The sequence below is a fragment of the Antechinus flavipes genome, chromosome 3, assembly GCF_016432865.1.
Source record: "Antechinus flavipes isolate AdamAnt ecotype Samford, QLD, Australia chromosome 3, AdamAnt_v2, whole genome shotgun sequence".
In the NCBI taxonomy this organism is placed as follows: Eukaryota; Metazoa; Chordata; class Mammalia; order Dasyuromorphia; family Dasyuridae; genus Antechinus; species Antechinus flavipes.
The window spans coordinates 339,341,418-339,362,638 of NC_067400.1; the positions used below are offsets into that span (position 1 = coordinate 339,341,418).

Here is a 21,221-nt window from a genome sequence, read left to right on the forward strand (position 1 = left end):
GGCCTGGCAAGAAAGTGTGATTGGTTCAAGAGAAGCCCCTATCCTTCCTTAAAGCCCATTCTGGTGTCTCCAAAAACCTTACCTTTCACTCAGAGAGAACAGTACATCATTAAGCATTAATTTGCCCTAGCAAAGAAATTTAAAGCAGTTAAAGACTAAAAGTCTAAAACTAGATATAACCATAAAATCAAAAGTTAGAGAGTCAAGCAGCCTCCGTGAAATCACCTGGTGCAAACTGTATGCTTTCGAGCAGATGAATTATTATCAATATATGATATGTGAAACAATTGAAGTTATTCAAATCTTGTCCAACTTCTTTTTAAAGATAACACGGGCAGATGTTAAAAGAGATCTTTCACAGGTCTGTGAAAACAGGCATTTACAAGCCAGATACGTGTAGAATCTCGATCCAAAGACCCACACGAGAGCCCGAAATTAAAGAATTATATAATCCAGAGAAGCTGAATGCAAACTTAATTTTGGTTAAAGGGTTATTTTAGATGTACTTAAAACCATGTAACCCTTTTTGGTAGCAGAAAATATTTTAGAAAAGTTTAAATAGGCACTTCCTGTGTTAGTAAACTGGGGAGATTCTCATTTCCGGGTTCTTAAAAAAGGTACGCACCACTTCTCGCTAAACGGTAACAAAGGCGAGTTAGAAACACCTCTGCAGATTTCCGAAAGCAGACGGTTCCTTACCTATGCGCATGCTCCGATCAAGCCTCGACGCTCGCAGCGCCTCTGGTCAGTTGAGTTCCGCCCCCGCACCCTCTGACCCTGAAGCGCACCAGGTGCGTGATGACGCAAAGGCGTGCGCTTGGTTGCTCGGAGGGGAAGATGGCGGCCAGCTCAGGCCGGTGAGGCTGTAACTCCTGTGGTGGGGAGAGAGGGAGTGGAGGTGGCGGGAACGGGCCAGACAGCGGAGACCTCTAAGAGTGAACTAAGGCCGAAGACTCCACCCTTAACTTGGGCGGAGGGGAGCTCAGTCCTGAGACTAGACGGGTGAGTGCGGCGCCGGCCAGGGACGCGGGGCGGCGTGAGGCGGTGGCGGCTCCTTCTCCGCCATTTTCAGGCCCGGCCGTTGCGTGCTTCGGGGCCGGGAAGAGCCGCCGCCACCGCTGCATGCTGCTCCAAGGGTCGGGGAAAGGACAAGGGTGGAAGGAGACTGCGGAAACCACCGTTGTAGGGGACGCGGCTCCTGCAGCGGGACGGCTGCGGGCTGGGAGGAGGCCGGGGGCGTGTAGGGTCGGGCGTGAGTGGGCCTTCGAGGACTGCAGGCGGGGGGTGGGAAGTCTCCCGGAAAACCCCGAAGTTTCGTGGGAGACAGGCGCTTCCACCGTGATGCCAGGTCGGGGGTGTTCGCCGGGAACTTGGGGCATGGAAGGAAGCCTCGTGAGCTTATGCAGAGCTTCAGGAGTCTCCTGCTGCGGGGGTCTGGGACCGGAAAACAACGTCTGTCATTATCAGATCTCTAGTTGGGAAGGCCCCTGTTTGCCCTGTAACGAAATCCGTTTTTAGTCGAGCGTGCTGTTTTTTGAAGAGAATGTCCTTTTTTTCCTGCCCGTGGATCCTATTCTACAGCACAGCCCATGTATCGGCAAATGCCCGATCGTAAGCCTATCCTTGTAGGAGATACTGAATATTAATTTGGGCTTTATCCAGGATGGAGCTGCTTCGTTGGGGGTGGAGGGAAAGGAGGAGCAATTGTATAGCTGGATCCAGGAAAGCATGTGTTACTAGGTCAAATCCTTGAGAATAGCACGTTTTGTAGTATTTGTGCAAATACTAATAAATTGCTAGAGCTAGAACTTTTAGAAAGAATTGCAAAGATTATTTTTACAACTAAATTGATTTGAGATCAGATGAAGTTATTTGTAAAATACTTAGCACAGTACCAGGCACCTCCATACATTTTTCCCTTCCCTCCTTAACCCTTATTATGAACCTCTTTATAAATAATGCTTTTAGTAGGGAACACTCATGTCCTACGGTTGTTTTTGTGTTTTTTTGTTACTTCAGGCATAATTTAAAAAGAATATTTAATTGTTTCTAATAATGTCATTGTCAAATACTCCTTTTTCTAGAGAACTCACCTTTATAACAATTATAATTAAACAAAACAAACTATAGTCATATATTTCTTGTCTCAACATAATATAGTCATAATAAACATTTCTTGCCATTTGAATGTGAAATAAAGGAAAGTATTTTCTAGAGCTGGGTGTTCAGGAGAGAAGTCTTTAGTTGGCACCATAACTGCATTGATAAGTATTAAAATATTAATAGAAATAGGCAGAAAATAGGCAGAAATATGTAGTATTTGTTGTGAACTTCCTTACAGCATAGAAATTTTGTCTATTGTAAGTAGCTTCATTAGGGAGGGTAAAGACTGTCTTGGTTAGGCACTAAGATGAAGGAATGAGAAAGTGTATCATCCGTTCTAACACTGAGATCTTAATTGCTACTTGAAATGGCAAAAAAATATTTTTTCTCAATTATATTTAATTGCAGTGAGTCAGAACACCATTAATATCTTACTAGTCAAGTTTCTAAAGTTTTGGTTTAAAATGTGGGGAAGAATTAAGTTATTGTTTCTCACTTGACACAGCCCATCTCCTGGATAGAAGCTGTCTTAAATGTTATGGGGGTCTTAAGTTATACCAATGGGGAAACTGGTTGTGGAAGAAAGGTTACTCTTATATTGGTGGATTTATTACACTAGAAAACCAAACTCAGATTTATGTCTGAAGTATTGTTCAGTACTTCATGTTACTGAAGTATTTTCTAAATTTTGTAACGGAGTGAGGCATTGACTAAAGGTAGGTTTTAGAGGATACCTTTTATGTATTATTTGAACCTGATTTCTTAACAAATATTTGAATTCTTCCTATGTACTTCCAATAAGTAACTTACAATCTTGTTGGAAATACAAAGTTTACATATGTGAAACAATTAGAATAGAAGATAGTATGTAATAAAATCAGGTGGTAGTAGTAGTAATTTGCAGTATTTTGCAAAAAGTTGTTGAGCTATATATAATTTCTGAGGAAGGTTTTAGGGAAGAGGTGTGACTTAAATACAGTCTTTAAAGGTAGGAAGAATTTGAATCTTTAAAGAGGAGAAAGGGAAAATGATTTGACATGTCTAGGAGGTAGGCTTTGTGTTGGAGGGGAATGGGAAATGAAGTGTTAGGTTTATGCTTGATTTGATAGGTTGTAGGGAGCTACTATAGGATTAATTTCTGATTTTATAGGCTTGCATTATCCCTTCCCTCAGATTTATTTTCCCCATTCACCTTATTCCTCCTGCCTTCTTAGCTTTTGTTCTTGTACTAGTAAGAAGCATATTCTAACTTTCTTTTTTAGAAGTTCTACCTATCCTTCAAATGTGCTTGAGTATTGCTTGCATAAGATCTTTTTATTTTATTATAGTTCATCTTCTGTTGTAAATGGATAATGTTAAGATGAGTGCTTTGTAGTGTTAAAGTTAGTTTCAAAAAGAATGGCATAATGGAGAAAGTCAGCCTGTTAGACTTGGGTTCAAAGTTTGAATATTGACTGGGTGGCAGTGTCAGCATCCCAGCCAATTTTCTAAGACTACATGTTTCCAGGAGAATTTCTTGATATTGTATTGGTAGAGAGAATTGCCTTTTTGGAAAGTCCCCCAAACAGTGAAATCACAGTTTGTAACAGAAATCCCCTCCCAATCCTGTAAGAAGCAACTTTCAGGCATAAATCTAATTGTTAAAACTTGTGCCTAGGAATTTTCAATGTGGCAAAGAAAAGGTTTTAGAGATCTTTATTGAGGAGGATTTACATTTGGAATCATGTTACTAGTCTTAAGGATCTCTTAATATTTTAAATCTGTGACTTTAATGTTTCTTATCACTTTTCTGGGTAGGTTTGTTTGCAAGAGTTAAAGCTGAATGCAACTAACACTGCTTTTTTATCTTTAATTGTTTTTAATGACATCTTCAAAATACTTGAATTTATTTCAGTATTTTAAAATTTCATTTCAAACATCTAGAACAAAAATAACCAAACTAGAACTGTTTAACATCAGAGGGATACTTTGTTAAATACTTTGTATACTTATGTTTTAGGTCAGTGTAAGATGATGGGCTAGATCACATAAAGATTTGTTTTGTATTGATGTTCTGGAAATCAAATTAATAGGCATTTATTATGTGCCAGGTACTGTGCTAAGCACTGAAGATACAAAGAAAAGTAAAAGATAGTCTCTTTTTTCAGGAAGCTTAGGGTCTATAGAGGGAAACTTAGCTATAGACAAGATTAAACTGTAGATAATCATCAGAGGACAGCATTAAGGGGGATTTGGAAGATGATTTACAGAAGTTGGGATTTTAATTGAGACTTGAAGGAAAGCCAAGATAAGGAGGGAATGAATTTCAGCTATGGAGAGGAGGAACAGCTGATGAAAATGGCTGAAGTAGAAAACTGCAAAGGTAGGAGAAAGCCAGGTTATGAAGGACTTTACAAACCAAACAATATATTTATTTTTGATTCTGGAGTTGGTTGAATATGGAGGGGGAGGTGATGGAATGAAGTTCCACATGTTCTTTAGAAGCACGTTTGACAGATGAGTGGGAAGTGGTCTAGAGTGGGGAAAGACTTAAGGCATGGAGAACAATCTAGTTCATCACACTAACTTAAGTTTGAGATCATATGGGCTCTGAGTATCTGGATATTGGCCAATTTATCACAGGAAGTATGACAGATGAATAGTTACACAAGTAAGAGAACCAGAAGAAATGGTGTCATGGAAAATTAGAAAAAGAGAGTGTACAATGAGAAGAGGGTGATCAAGTGTCAAAGGCTGCAGGACAGTCTTGAATAAGGATTGAGAAAGGGCAGTTAGATTTGGCCATTAAGAAATTATTGATAATTTTGGAGAGAACAATTTCAGTTGAATGATGAGGTAAAAAACCCATTAAAAAAAAAAAAAACTACTCTGAGGTAGAGTAAAAGGAAAGGAAGTGATTGTAGGTAGCCTTCTTTTGGCATGAAGAAGGTTAGCCAGAAAAGAGAGGAGATAGAGGATGAACGCCAACAGGCATGAAGAGGCCAACTGAGTTTTTTGAGAATAAGTGGAGACATGGTCATGTTTGTAGACAGTAAGGAAACAACCTAAAAAGAGGGAGAAGTTGAAGATGAGAGAGTTGAGATGAGATAGGGAGCAAGCTGTTGGAAAAAAACGGAATGGAATGGGATTATTTGTCTGTGTTGGGGTTAGCTTTGGCATGGAGAAAGACAACCTCTTTGTGTGACACCAGTAAGGGAGAAGAAAGTGGCAGAAGGTATTTTAATCATGAGAGTGATGAGAAGGCAGGGGACAAAAGGGAGTTCCTAGTGAATGGCCTTACCTTTTTCTGTAAAATAGGATGCAGGGTTCTCTGCTGAGAGGGATGGGATATCGAGAGTCTTAGAGAAAGTTTGAGGAATGACCAAAGGTTTGAAAATCACTTTTATGAATAGGTTAGTGAATCAGTTATGTAGATGATTTGCCTTGTTTTTGTGAGAGCCTTGTTGATTAGATAAAGTAACATATTTGTTTGGACCAGATAGGTTGAACATTGGAGTCAGAAAGACATGAGTTTAAATCTGCTCTTAGATACTTATTGGCTATGTGACCCTGGGCAAGTCTCTTTACTTCTATTTGATTTAATCTCCACAAAGACAGAAGAAAATGAATAGCAAACTGATTCTCTTGTCTTTATCAAGAAAACTCTGGAGAGCATCGATGTGATATGGTCCACAGGGTCACAGAATACAACAGACTGAAAAAGGATAGTTTTGTAGTGGACCCAGTCAGCTTTTTTTTTTTTTTTTTTCCCCCTCCAGCTTCATTTAGCAGTATTTGTATAGGGGTGGAGGCACAGGGTATATTGAGAGTAATACAGACTTGGTAGAATATTTTGCATTAGAATGCCAACCTCAGAACTCTAAAGTTCAAAGTTCATAGGACTTGTTATATAGAAAAAAGGCTTAATTTGATCATACTTTTTTTCTTCACTGTTTAACTGTGCACCTAGGAAAACAATTGGTTTCTAGTTGGATAGAAATAGAAAGTGATGATTATGGATATCAGTAGTGTCAAACTATAATAGAAATGGGGGCCACTAAACTGTATTCAAAGATTTGTGCAGGCTACATTGTGACTTAGTTTTGAAAATGTAAATCTGTTGTGTATTTTTATTCCCAGTTACATTTTAATCTGAGTTTTGGTACCTGATATACATAGTTTTAATATAGACTTAATTGCTATTTGAAGAAATAGGAAATCGAGGGTAGGATAGAATTAGCCTTATATAAAACTGGATACTTAAAAATTATTATTATTTTAATTAAAGCTTTTTATTTACAAAACATATGCATGGGTAATTTTTCAACATTGAGCCTTGCAAAGCCTTCTGTTCAAAATTATCCCCTCCTTCGTTTCACTCCCTCCCGTAGGCGATAGGTAATCTAATACATGTTAACTGTATTAAAATATGTGTTAAATCCAATATGCATACATATTTATAGAATTATTTTGTTGCACAAGAAAAATCGGGTCAAGAAGGGGAAAAAACGGAAAGAAAACAAAATGCACGCAAACAGTAACAGAGAGAGTGAGAATGCTATATTGTGGTCCACATTCAGTTCCCATGATCCTTTCTTTGGGTATAGATGACTCTTCATCGCTGAACAATTGGAACTGGTTTGAATCATCTCATTGTTAAAGAGAGCCCCCTCTATCAGAACTGATCATCGGATAGTCTTCTTGTTGCAGTGTATAATGATTTCCTGGTTCTGCTCATTTCACTTAGCATCAGTTCATGTAAGTCTCTCCAGGCCTCTCTGAAATCATCCTGCTGATCATTTCTTACAGAACAATAATATTCCATAACATTCATATACCACAATTTACCCAACCATTCTCCAATTGATGGGCATCCATTCATTTTTTCAGTGTCTTGCCACTACAAAAAGGGCTGCCACAAACATTTTTGCACGGCTGGGTCCCTTTCCCTTCTTTAAGATCTCTTTGGGATATAGACCCAGTAGAAACACTATTAGGTCAAAGGGTATGCACAGTTTGATAGTTTTTTGAGCATAACAGATTGCTCTCTAGAATAGTTGGATCCTGTTCACAGTTCCACCAAACAATGTATCAATGTTCCAAAAACTGGATACTTAAAAAAAATTTTTTTAGTTCCAAATTCTTTTTTCTACCCCTTCACTATTTATTGAGAAGGAAATTTTAAATACATTTTGAAGATGTTTTTTCTGATCATGTTACAAAAAGGTGTGACCTTAAAGTTCATTTCTGGACCAATTTCAAAATTGTTTATTTAGATAGCAATTTTTAAAAATTTATTTTTTTTCCCCTTTCCACATCTCTTAATTGTGAGGAAAGATCTTAGACTTAGTGCTCTATGATTATTTTCATCTTTACAATTTATGATCATAATCTTATTTCATAGTATTTTTCTTGTGTTCCATCCCAGTCAGACTGGTCTGCCAACTGTACCCCTCTAATATGCCCCTGTACAAGTGCTTCCTGTATCTGGAAGCACTTAACTACCTTCTTTCAAAAGACAGTTCAAGTATCACAGGCCTTTCCTAATTCTTTTCCCCTTTCCAATTATCATTGGTTACTTAAATATGAAATTTTGTTATGTGAAATTTTGTACATTTGTGTTACCAAGATAATAAATCTTCAAGGACAAGGACTGAGTTTTTATTTTGTTTATTTTTGGTTTTTGGTACCCCTAGAAGCTTTCACAGTGCCTTGCCTGGAGTTGTGAAATGCTTTATATTTAGACCTAGTTGCTTTTTTCCCCCCTTAGTTTCAGTATTGGTTTTGAACCTCTACAGTTTCATTCATCTTATTGAGAAACAACCCCTTTTTGAACTTTTAAATACTTAGTTTTATATTACATAACAATTTCAGATTATGTGATAGTTTAATACAAGCAATTAGTTCATACTTTGAAATTGTGTTGAAATGTAAACTTTTTGGAAATGTTACTGAATTTTATATAGTAAGGCAGAGAATATTCTATTGAATTACTTTTCCTGCAAGATCTCATTGTAGTGTGGAGGTGACCTGTATTGCCAAAGTTTTGTTAGTTTTGGTTAGACTGTAAAGCTTTGGAATATAGATCTTGATAGATTATATGTCCATTATCTAAAGATTTCTGAAGATTAGCTAGTGATAAATTTTTAGGTTTCAGCAACAAATGTTGGGGAAGTATCCATGAATTACATAAAATTTGAAAAAAGGATATTGTGCATTTAGTTCTTTATCTTTTCTATAGAAGTCATGATGAGGGTAAGAGATATGGACAGACACACACACATACATGTATGTATGTATATGTAAATATGTGTATATACATATACAATTAAGGATGTTTGAAAATAAAAGGGAAATTTTGTAGTTATAAAATTGCCTGGTAGATGGATGAGTACAATATTCAGTTTTGCCAGAAAATGGTTAAGAACGTTATTAGGATGGACTAATTAATAGTTGATGGACTAATTAAATAGGCCATAGTTAAAAAAAAATTGCATTGAATATTTACTTTAAAAAATTAAGATATATATTTTAAAATAACTTTGATTTCTGTTGTGTTTGTGTTTTTCATTACTGAAGAGTGAAAAGTTTAATCTATTATCATAAATGTTGATAAGAACTCTTCTCTACCAACTAGTTGGGAAGATTGACTTTATTATTTAAGAAGCCAAAAGCTTTCATTATGTAAGAAGTTGTTTCATATGCCTATTCTATAGATTCAATCCATTTCCAAAACAGTAAATTTAACTACTATTTTTGAAGGTATGAGGTACATGAAGAAAGTAGTTTTTAAAAAAGCATTCCCATCAGATGCATTGTTATGCCACAGTTCTCTTTTATTGTCTTGACTCTGTTTCCCTACTTATCCTGACCCAGTCCTGCTTCAGTTTCCCTAAGTGTTCTGCCTCAGTTTATAATTGTCCTGTGAAACCACCCCTCCCTCTTAATCAGAATATTTGATAAGGATAAATAAGATCTTATGTTTTAGAGTATCATAATCCCAATCCCATCCCAAGCTACTGGAAGGCAGATATCCTTATCAGGATGCCTCTTCCCATCTCTGGGGTGCCTCCCCCTATTATGTCATCCCCTTCTCCAGAGGCTCACTCCACCCTGTCAAGAGTCCTTACCCCCTTCCCCCCCTCCGCACCCTGACTCCACCCTCACCTCAGTCTACCCCCTGAGATTCAACCATGTGTATATACGTCATTGAGAACTCACATGGTTTGCTGGATTCTTGGAGACATTGTCTCATTCAGCTCTGGGACTAAACTATGGATCCCATTTGGTTCCAGTAAATTTCTCCCTTTTAAATAAATTATTAAATACTCTCTAATCTTTATCTTGTCTCATTTTTTTCTGGCATTACAGTATTTAGATTTCTTAGTTCAGTATATCATTACTTTTATACAGTGTTTTAGTTAAATGTTAGCCATATAATTCTATAGTTTAGAATATGCAAATTCTCTTTCCTAGGGGGGGAAAAGTGCCAACTTGCACGGGTACAGATTATTGTACTAGTAGAATTATAAATACTAAATGTATACATACTAGCTACTTTTCATGGACTTTTAGGGATTTGGTAGGGAGCATTGATAAAATGCCAATAATGGTCCATTCTGGAAACTTCCAAATGGACATCAAGAGAAAAGATGCGGAAATTTGTCTTTGTCATATTACAGAATTCAGTAGGGGACTATTGAAGGGTGGGTTTGTATTAAAACTTTGAATACATGCCTTTTAAAACTAAAAGTTGGCCACTCAGAACATGGAAGGATAATTTTTTTTTGGTTTGTATTCATTTATTTGGGAATGGAAGGATAATTTTATACCAAGTTTTCAGTGTATTTGAAAAATTTGGAAAAGTGGGAGGTCATAGTCAGAAAAATAAAGAACTGTAATATATAAATAAGCAGAAACTGAGTTAATAAAAAAATTTAAGCTTTCACATTTAAAAACTCAAAACTTTTTCTAAATAATTTTTTTGAATGTTGAATATGTAGTTAATGCTTTCAACTAATTTATTTTGAAAAAGTCTGAAATAATTGCATATTTACAATTGCTTGCTATTCCTTTGTTAACTAGACTCTGGAATAACTCATTTAAGAGTGATGAATTTTGCTACTTAAATGCAGTGAATACAAATAAAATCTCAATTGTATTAAAATAGTGTCATAAAATACAAAGACTTATTGGACTAGTCTTGGAATCTTTACAAACTGCTAACTCATTAGAGTTGATAGATTAATGATTTGATCTTACAAGAAGATGTTTTGGGCGAGAACCTGAAACAAGGTACTAAGTAGAACTAATTGATACAATGCTTGTGTTTGCACCTTTACTCATTAGAGTTCACACGTTTGGGAAATTTCAGGGTTTAGTATGAGATATCTGAATTCACACCTCCCTTGAAGCTCTTAGGGCCAGAGAGCACTATGGGAGAAAACCCATAATCCCATTCTCTCAGAAGAGTCATATATAAGCCAGTGAAGAGTGATTCATTCCAGAATATTTTTTCCACTTGGCTGGCTAGTGGTGGAAGAAGCTACGAGTGAGAGTTAAGCGGGAGAAGGCTCTCTGTGGTGGCTGGGCTCCTGTACTTCCCCCACTGAGACCAAGCTCTGAAAGACTCGCCAGAAAGCTAGCCGAGTCCCAAGTGAAGGAGACAAGAGATTCATTCCATCTTTGTGCTGCCTGGAGGCTGAAGAAGGCAGAGGCTGAAGGACAAAACCTTTGGATTTGGAGACATTCAGAGGGAGCTCTTGGAACCAAGCAGAGAGATAGGCCTCTAAGAATCTAGCTATCTGGGTCCAAGGAAAGAGACAAGACTTGGAAGGAGAAATAAACGTTTGTATTTTTACCAGCTGGCTGCATTTGAGGTAATTATTGATCTGAACTGATACTAAGGCTGCCTCCAAGAAAACCTCCCCCGAGAAACCTGCTCTCTCCCCAGAGAGAACCATATTATTATTTTAAAGAAGCTGACAAAATTCTGATTCCAGTGGAAAAGCCTCTGATCCTGATCCAGTGGAAAAGTCTTGACCCAAGAATTAGGGTGAGTGAAACAAAGAAATTTTGTTAAAAGAGTTAAAAGTAGAATTTCAGCTAAGATGGGACAGATATTTAGAAAACAGCCTGTTTCTTTTCAAGGAAAATGTTTAGAGAGCATTGTCAAAGTTATGGAAAGCCAAGGTTTGATTATAATTTTGGAGCAGATCACTGAACTTTTAGAAATTGTTAAGTACATATGTCCTTGGTTCTCTACAAAAAAGGAATTAGATTTAGACGAGTGGAAAAAGTATTCTGGAATGCATCACTCTTCACTGGCTTATATATGACTCTTCTGAGAGAATGGGATTATGGGTTTTCTCCCATAGTGCTCTCTGGCCCTAAGAGCTTCAAGGGAGGTGTGAATTCAGATATCTCATACTAAACCCTGAAATTTCCCAAACGTGTGAACTCTAATGAGTAAAGGTGCAAACACAAGTATTGTTATCAATTAGTTCTACTTAGTACCTTGTTTCAGATTCTGGCCCAAAACATCTTCTTGTAAGATCAGATCAATAATCTATCAACTCTAATGAGTTAGCAGTTTGTAAAGATTCCAACAGACTAGGATTCAGGGCATTGGGTTATATAGCCTTTGCTCTGCTGTTCATTAGTTGTATGGTCACAGACAACATCACTTTTTTCTGAGCCTTTAGGGAGTTTGTCTTATTTTAATTAAAAAAAAATTACAACGCCATAAATGTTTCTTTGTAAGTTTGTTTTCTTAGATTGGGTACATTTAAATTTCAAGGTGTTAAATAGTCTCTAATTTCCTTGACACTTTGTTTTGCCTCTCTTTAAATGACAGCACCAGGTAAGGTGAAGAAACTAGATTCTAAGGATGAATCTTATTTAAAAAATCCTTTGAAGACACTTCCCCCCCAAGCTTAATATCCTGTGCTTCAATGCACTGAAAGCATATTCTGCAAGAGTGATTTAGGTGCAACCTTGTCTTGGTTTTTTATAAGATCAATATTTTTGAAACATGTTAAATTATTCTTTTTATTCCTGGCATGATTTTATAATTGGCTATGAGAACCAATCAAAATTAGAGGGCTACTGTAGTTGTCTTAATAAAATTAGCAGTTATTTTTCTATTTTGTTAATTTTCCTTTTGGAATGTTTGTAGGGGATTGTTTCAAAGACTTTTCATTTCATGATATCCTCTTTATAGTCTGTTAAATTTCAGTTGAGAGCTGGATGTTAAACCGGTTATTAGTGACATATATTTAACTATCGATAAAAAGGTGAACTACTTAAAAGAGTCCCTTAGTAAAAATATTTACAGGTTTTCATGTGCCTATGCATTCTGTGCAAGTCATGGAAATTCAGAGCTGGAGATAAGGAAATGAGGTTCAGTGAATTAACCTTGATTACTTCAAAGTTTTGATGGGTTTAATGGTGGAGTGAAAAGTAGAAGACAGGTTTTTTGACAGTTCAGTTTCTTTCAAGTACATTAAACTAAATTTTATTACAATAAAAATTTAGTATTCTAATGGGATTGCAACTAGATCTTTTGAAGTATTTTAATTTTAGTGAATGTTCTGTTGTAGTAAGTGACTTGTAGAACTTTGATCAAGGTATTTGGCTGAAACTTTCTTAGTAGATAATTTTTCTTATTCCTATTTTATACTTTGTTGATTTTTTTTTTCTGTTATAGTTTAAGATTATAGTGGAATACTTTTCTTCCTTGGACAGGCATGTGTCCCTGGAATTAGGGGCATTAAAAAATTTAACCAATAAGATACCAGTGATTTTAGGACTAGTAGAAACTTTTGCAATAGAGACAAAAAAGAGAGTAATTAGGGAATTAAATAACTTGTCTAGTTTAGTCTGGAAATATGGATTTTTGAGTTGCAACTTTAGTGGGCTTAGCCCTATATACTCAATCAAACTCTATCAATTTATTTTAGTACACTTGTATATTTTTGTGTAATATTGAAGTATAAGAACATTTTGTATAATTACAAAAGATTTAACAGGTACATGGGAAGGATTGTGTGGTTAGAGTACTAGTCTTTGAGTCAGGATGACTTGGATTCAAATACTTCATTTGACACATGTACTGACTTTATCTCTGTGACAAGGCACTTGAACAACTCAAAATTTGCAAATTTCAAGAGTTACAGTTTATGCATTGTTAGAGGGAGTTCTACACATGAATGAAATCACAGTTCTGAAATGCCTTTATGTCCCATCTCTCCTTTCCACAAAAATGATTAAATTATGTGAAAATGTGATTGGTTTGCTTTGCCAAAAACAACATTGATGTTGGAGTAGTGTTGTCCTTAATACAATTCATTTTGCATACTGTTATCGCACACTGATCTTTGTAAGATTTTGTATTTTCCCTTCACTGTTCAAAATCTTCCTCTTTTCATACTCTAGAGAATTTAGATCCTAAAGGAATCTTAGAGATCATCTAGTCTAGTGTTGTCAAATCTGAAGCTTGCAAAACTGACAAAAGTAGATTAAAAAGGAATTGGAAAATGCTTAATAAATAAAAATACAATTCAACATAGAATAATGTTAATAGTTTTAGATTTAAGCAGCTCATGTGGATTATCTGATTGCTTTTGTGTTGCACATCATTGATATGCTCTATTCCCTCATTTTACTTCCCCCCTACCTCCCAGATTTTCTATATTTGGATCTTTTTGTTTTATAATAGCAGCTTTTGTTTTTCAAAATACATGAATAGATGGTTCTCAACATTCAGCCCTTGCAAAACCTCTTGTTCCAAATTTTTCTCCATCCCTTTTCTAGACAGCAAATAATTCAATATAGGTCAAACATGTGTAATTCTTCTAAACATATTCATACAGTACCAAAAAAAATCAGATCAAAAGAAAAAAAAATGGAAAAAAAGACTGGCAAGCAAACAACAAAAAAGGTGAAAATGCTGTGTTTTGATCCACATTCAGTCCCTTCAGTCCCCACAGTCCCCTCTAATACAGATATCTCTCTGCCATTATAAGTCTATTGGAATTGGACCGAATCACCCCCTTGTTGGAAAGAGCCAAGCCCATTACAGTTGATCATCATATAGTCTTATTGCTGTATATAACCGTTCTCTTGGTTTTATACTCACTTCACTTAGCATAAGTTAATAAAAGTCTCTCCAGGCTTTTCTGAAATTCCCCCATTTTACTTTTAAGAAAACTGAAGGTCTGAATGTTTATATAAAAGTTCAGAATTGTTGGCCTGCTATTTAAGGTTCTCCAAAATGTGCTTCCACAAGAGTGTCTCTTGGAATCCCCTCTAGCTGAACATAAGCAAATCCCTTAGCCATAAATAAATATTTCTTGAGGAGTGTTCTAGATTCTAGCTCAAGATAGAACTTTTACAAAACAAAACCTTTAATAAATATAGATTGTATATTGTTGTATATATCTGGGTTAATATAAGCTCTTGTTTACAACTCTAATAGAACCCATCTCTTCCAATAAAAGTTGATCATATATTAGGCAGAGGAGTCAGATTTGAACTTTTCAAACTTGTAATGCCTCTCTTTCAATGACATGCTTTGCCTTTGTCCCCAGGATTGACATTGTCATCGAGCTATTTCTCTGCTTTGAATCTCTTTTGTCTCAGAGAAAGATCATCTCTGTTGTATCTACTAAATTAATTTTTTATGAGGTTTTTTTTTTAATCAATAAGATTTTCCTTCATGTATCATTACCCTTTGATGGTATTGAAAAGGTAATAAGCTTAGTGCAGTACTGATTTACCAATCAGTATGATACTAAGTACCTGCTGTGTGCTAGGTACTCTGCTAAGAATTTATAAAAGAAAGGAGAGTTCCTGCTCTCAGAAGAACTCATAGTCTAAAGGCAGATTGTAGCTCCTTTAAAAATACTTGTAATTCTTTAGAAAAAGCATGGATAATACTCTTCAGTCAAAATATATTTTAACAAATGTATTATGTACTGTCTGAAAGTTGAGAGTAAGGATATTTTGACCTTTTTGCAATATAGATAACCTTCTCTCCACTATTTAAAATGAACCATATCAAATAAGGTTGGATTCAGTTTAGTGAACATTTATTAAGGCTGTACCATAACGTGATGTACTGGTTGTTCAGGTAGATACAAAGATGAATGATATGGTTTTTGCCTTTTCTGAATTTATGATATGGTAAGAGCATTTATAATTATTAGTTTGGAAAGTCAAGTTCTACTCCACATTTATTGTCAGAGAAGCAGCTTGTCTCAAACAAAATATGTTGGTTCACCAACCAAGAGATTGTTGGTTGTCTTAACCAAACAGTCAACTGACAATTTGAAATACAGAATATTAAAATTGAATCTGAAATCAGTAATTCTGTAGTGCAGCTATAGATAAACAAATGAAGAAAATATCACATTTTTAGTAGTGTTAAATTCAAAGAATGAATGTTTTGATAAGAACCTTACAGAAGGTTCAAAACAAGCATGCAAACTCAACTACTATTAGAGTGTAAAATGTGAATGAGTTACTCAGAAGCTTATTTTTATTGTGAGTTCTAAATTTCTCATTACCTTTGAAACAGCACAGTATTTGTTACCAGATATTTATAGTATTTCATAGTTTGACTTTCACAAATTCTACTTCTCCTTTCCTGCCAATGTTCTTTTCACCTTCTTTTAAACTCTAGTTCTCCCTTTGAGATAACATAGTAATGTGTTCCTTAATAGCCCTTTCCCTTATTGGTCTTTGGTTCTTTTTTTCCTTCCCAATTCCTCCTATTCCATTCAGTCTCCCTTCAATCATACACATTCATAAACCCAATCAAGAGAAGTGGGTTTATTTTTACTCCAGATTTCTACCTCCATCATTCAGTCTTCTTTTCTCTTTTGAGTTTGAAAGGAGTTATACAATATACTTGCATTTTTCCTCATCCTGATTGTTTTTAATCTATTGTTCTCTAGGTATTTTCTGTGTTGTTGTTTTTTTTTTTGTCAGTGCCTTTAATATCTAAATTCCCTGTTGCCCAATGTCCTTGGATTCCAGATATTAATGTTGTGATAAAAGCTATTTGACAACCCAATTACACAATTAATTCCTCAGTCACCTATACTCCAGTGACTTTAACTAACTTTACATAGTCACATTTTAGAGCTCTTTGTCTTAAGAAATTCTGCAGCTTCCAAAATCTAGAACTCTAAAATTCTTCTGTGAAATATTCAACATACTATCTAATATTTTCATTTTTTTTTAAAATTTAAAATTAAATATTTTTTATCACTTATTTTCTAGTATATCTCTTCCTCTTCCCCTCCTAAAGAGCTATCCCTTATAGGAAAGAATTAAAAAACAAACAATAACATAGTAAAAACCAGCTAGCACATCAACTATGTTGAACATTGTTTGGAGCGTTCTGTGTTTTTGATATTATCTCTGCAAATGAGAGAGAAAAGCAGATTTTCCATATCTCTTGTTTAGAACCAAGCTTGTTTTTTACAATTAAATAGTATTTTGGGTTTTTCATGATTGTGGATTTTTTGTTATTCTTCCATCTATATTATTGTAAATGGTGTATATTGTTTTTCTAATTTTGCCTACATGACTGTAATTCAGTTCATTAAAGTCTTTTTATCCTCTGTATTCTTCATATACTTTAGTTTTGTTGCTGTTGGGTTTTTTTTTTTTTTTTGCCAGTAATTGTTGACATAATTAGTTTCTAGAAAATTAGACTACTATCAAGTTGTCATTTATGAAACTACTAAAATACATTTTAAATAATAACCATAACTGAAATAGCTTTCTTTTACAATTTTTTTGTTTACATGAATTTTTTTTACTTTTCCTTCAAACTCCTCAATATGTTGGCCTAGTGGTGATATTGTTCTTCTCTCCTTTAAAAATGTTTAAATGCAATTTTCAGATGAAGAAATTGAAACTTTTTCTAATCATGTGAAAAAATGCTCTAAATCACTGATCAGAGAAATGCAAATTAAGACAAATATGAGCTACTACTACACACCTCTCAGATTGCCTAAAATGTCAGGAAAAGATGATAAATGTTGGAGGGGATATGGGAAAACTGGGACATTAATGCGTTGTTGGTGGAGTTGTGAACTGATCCAACCATTCTGAAGAGCATTATGGAATTATACCCAAAGGGCTATCAAAGTTTGATCCAACACTTTCTCTATTGGGCCTGTATCCTAAAGAGAGTATAAAAAAGAGAAAAGCACCTATGTGTGCAAAAAATGTTTGTGGCAGCCCTTTTTGTAGGCAAGGAACTGGAAACTGAGTGGATGCCCATCAGTTGGAGAGTGGATGAATAAGTTATGGAATATTATTGTTCTATAAGAAACAATCAGCAGGATGATTTCAGAAAAGTCTGGAGAGACTTTACATAAACTGATGGCCAGGTGAAGTGAGTAGAACCAAGAGAAGATTGTACATGGCAACAGTGAGATTATACAATGATGGTTGATTCTGATGGAGGTGGCTTTTTTCAACATTGAGGTGATTCGGGCCAATTTCAGTGAAGTGATGGAGGGAGCCATCTCACCCAGAGAGAGGATTGTGGGGATTGATTGTGGATCACAACATAAGTATTTTCATCTTTTTTTATTGTTTTTTGTTTTCTTTCTCATTTTTTTTCCTTTTTGATCTGATTTTTCTTGTGCAGCATGATAATTGTGGAAATATGTATAGAAGAATTGTATATTGTTAATTATATTGGATTACAAGTATTTGATTTTTATTGTATAACTGCTTAGATCATGGATAAATTGTAATTTGTTTTGTTTGAATGAACAAATATTTGTGATTACAAATCCATTTGAGAACTTTAGTAATCTCTAGGGGAAATTCATAGCCTTAAATTCTTGTATTCATAAAGGGAAAAAAGGAGAAAATTTGTTTGCATTTAAAAAACAAATTTAAAAGTAAACCAAGTTTTGGCACTAATTGTTTTTTTAAAATTTTATAGAATTTTCCTGTAAAGAATTTACATAAATTTAAAGAATTTAATAATACTTAACCACATGGGTGAATGTTCCAAATCATTCATAATAAGAGAAATGCATATTAAAATAATCCGAGGTTTCACTTCACTTTTAAATATGCAAAGATGACGAAAAAAATAGGAATATTGGTAGAAAGGTTACAGAAAGAAAGGAGCTTTAGCAAATTGTTTGTGGAGCTGTGAATTGGCACAATTACTTTGGAAACTTACTTGGTAGTAAGCAAATAAAGTGACTAAAATGTCCATACTCAGTGAACTAGAGATTCTGTTATTAGGCTTAACAGAGGCCATTGATAAGAAAGTTTCCATATTCTCTAAAATACTTATAGAAGCACATTAGTTATAACAAAGAATTGGAAACAAAGTAGGTATGCCTCCTGTTTGGATAATAACTAAACAAATTTTACGGTACATTAATGTAATGAAATGTAATTGTGCTATAAGAAAATACAAATATGTTTATGAAAAGCATGGAAGTATTGCAGATTGAAATTTGCAGTCTCTCACACACACACACACACACACACACACACACACACACACACACCCAATGGCTACAATATTATAAAGGGAAAGAATCAGACATACACAAAAATTAAAAAATGAATGTTGCAAAATTACAAAAGAACAAGCTTGGGTCTAAGAAGTGATCTAAGAAAACACCTTGGTCTCTTGACTGTGTTGTATTCATATATTTTCAGACTTCAGTTTTGCTGATTTTTTTTTTTTCTTTTTCCTTTATCTTTATATAGGTTGACTCTGGGAGAGGACAGGTTACTAGTTTTAGGAAGAAAAGCAAAAGACATGTATTTAAATTTTATTTAAATAGGAAATTTATTTAAATAAATATCCTAGTTCATATTTGTCCATGTTTTTCTCTTTCCTCTCTGGAATACCTAGTCTATAATTAATCCCTTTTTGTCTTAAATGTTTTCTTGTCACCACCTTTTCTAGTACTAGTTGTACTTTTACTTATAATACCTTGACTAACTTAGGTGAAAGAAGAGATTCTTTGCCTCCAAAGATACGTATCCTTAATCACTGAATGGGTGCTTTCTGAGACCTGTTGAAGATCTTAGCTTAAAAAGACCAAGGTCTCTCATTTGATGCAGGGCCATCTCTTTTCGTCCTGATCTATCTGGCCACTGACCTAGATGGCTTTGGAGGGGAAAATGAGGCAGATGACCTTGCACAGCTCTCATTTACTGAATCCATTTCACTTGAATGTCATGGCATTCATGACCTTTGTGATGTCATAACATGGTCCTTTTTGAAAATAAAGGATAAAGAGCAACATTACCTTGACTCACTGGCAGATGAATTCCTGGTGGCATTTATCAACCTCTCAGGACATTATTTCTTTTCTTTTCTTTTTTTTTTTTTTTTTCTCCCAGTGAATTCTTTGACTGGTTTACAGTCATTTTCTCCAGCCCAACTCCTCTCTTCTTGTCAAAGGATTTTAGTATGCATATTAATGCTCTCTTAAACACTCCAATTTCTCAGGTCATTTCTATTTTCATGACCAGTTCTTTATTTCACTCAATTACACTATGTTACCTAATCTCAGCTGAGACAAAATAATAAGGCCATTCCTTTTAAATAAATTTTCTATCCTGTCCATAGTCCACATCATCCAGTGGTTCTGACCTTGGATGACCATTTCTTCACATGGAAACTCTTTATCATTTTACTCCAGATATTTTCACTGGTTATCCATCATGTCATCTTTATCTCCTGGCTTTTCTTGGGTTCAAATTTAAAATGGAATCCCACCTTCTACAAGAAGCCTTTCCTAATGATCCTTAATACTAGTTTCTTCCCTCTATTGATTAACTCTGTTTTATTTATTTTAACTTGCTTATATTTCTTTGCATGTTGTCTCCTAGTAGACTGAGTTCCTTGAGTGCAGAGAATGTCTTTTGCCTTTCTTTGTATTTTAAAAGCTTAGCACAGTGTCTGGTATATACTAGACATTTAATAAATGTTTATTGATTGACTCTTCTCAAGACTCTTGCACTTCACCAAATTCTTCACTGTAGAAATTGAGGTCATTTTTTGAAAGTTCCCTCTTATTCTGTCAGAACATTTAGATGTCTTTCCCTTCTTCACTCTGGTTTTTATTAACGAGGTGGTCTTTTTTCCCTATTAAGGCCAATCCCTTTTTGTGTCCCTGTTGTCCTCCTTACTCTCACATGTATCTTCCAATTTCTCCTGACATAAAGGGTGTCCAAAAATTTTATTGACATTTTAAGCTTTAGTAGTTTATTATACTGACTTCTCCCAGCCTACAAACTTGCCTAGGTTTCTGCTTGGGGCAGCTAGATGGCACAATGGATAGAGCCACCAGCCCTGGATTCAGGAGGACCTGAGTTCAAATCTAGTCTCAGACACTGACACTTACTAGCTGTGTGACCCTGGGCAAGTCACTTAACCCCAGTTGCCTCAGCAAACAAAACAAAACAAAAAACACTTGATCCTGATAGCATTTTGTAATTATTGTGCCAGTTTTTCCCCTAATTTTTTTCCTTAGAGAAAGTCATCTCAATTAGGTGTCTGAATATTCTTTTCTTTCATCTTTTTAAAAAGTACATTTTAATTTTTTTTGTTTTTATATCAACTATAAATATCTCTTTGCATCCCTCCTCTTTTTCCCAGAAAACCATCCCTTATAACAAAGAATTTTTTTAATGAGAAAGAAGAGAAAAATAGTTTAATAAAATCAATCAACATGTTGAAACAAAGTTGTTGTCCTTATCATCCTTTCTTTTTCATCTTTTATCTCTGTGGCCTGGATCCTTTCCTGCTTCTTATCAACATGTTCAATTCTTCATCCTTGTCTTTGTTGTCTGACCATGTTATGTCTTTCCTTAATAAGCTCCAGTGCCTCCTTATTTCCAGAATCAAATGTATGGTACTGTTTGCGATTTAAAGCTCTTATATTCCATCTCCCTTTCTGCTTTTTTGATTTTCTAACTTTTTATGGCCCTCTATGCACTCTGTTCTGCAGTGCCCTACATAGAATTGTTCCTTCCGTAAGCATTAGCCATCTTTTATCTCTGTTTCTTTTTCACTGATTTCCCTGCCGTTCTTGAAATGTAATTCCTTTTAATTTCCTTGAATTTCTTCAACT

General features: G+C 35.1%; 1 protein-coding gene and 1 long non-coding RNA gene across 4 annotated transcripts in view; one reads left to right on the top strand and one right to left on the bottom strand.

Moving 5' to 3' along the window:
* Positions 1-773, bottom strand: part of LOC127554288 (uncharacterized) — a 48,725-nt gene extending 47,952 nt beyond the window's left edge. The window contains exon 1 of the long non-coding RNA XR_007951935.1: positions 700-773. This is a non-coding gene — a long non-coding RNA (uncharacterized LOC127554288). The remainder of the gene's footprint in view (positions 1-699) is intronic.
* Positions 774-851: 78 nt separating this feature from the next.
* The window catches only part of WDR33 (WD repeat domain 33), a 98,990-nt gene continuing 78,620 nt past the window's right edge, over positions 852-21,221 (top strand). Inside the window, exon 1 of one of the 3 annotated variants that reach the window (XM_051985681.1) lies at positions 852-1,002. The gene's annotated coding sequence lies outside the window, so the exon portion shown is untranslated. The remainder of the gene's footprint in view (positions 1,003-21,221) is intronic. The other 2 variants (XM_051985680.1, XM_051985679.1) reach the window with 2 other exon arrangements.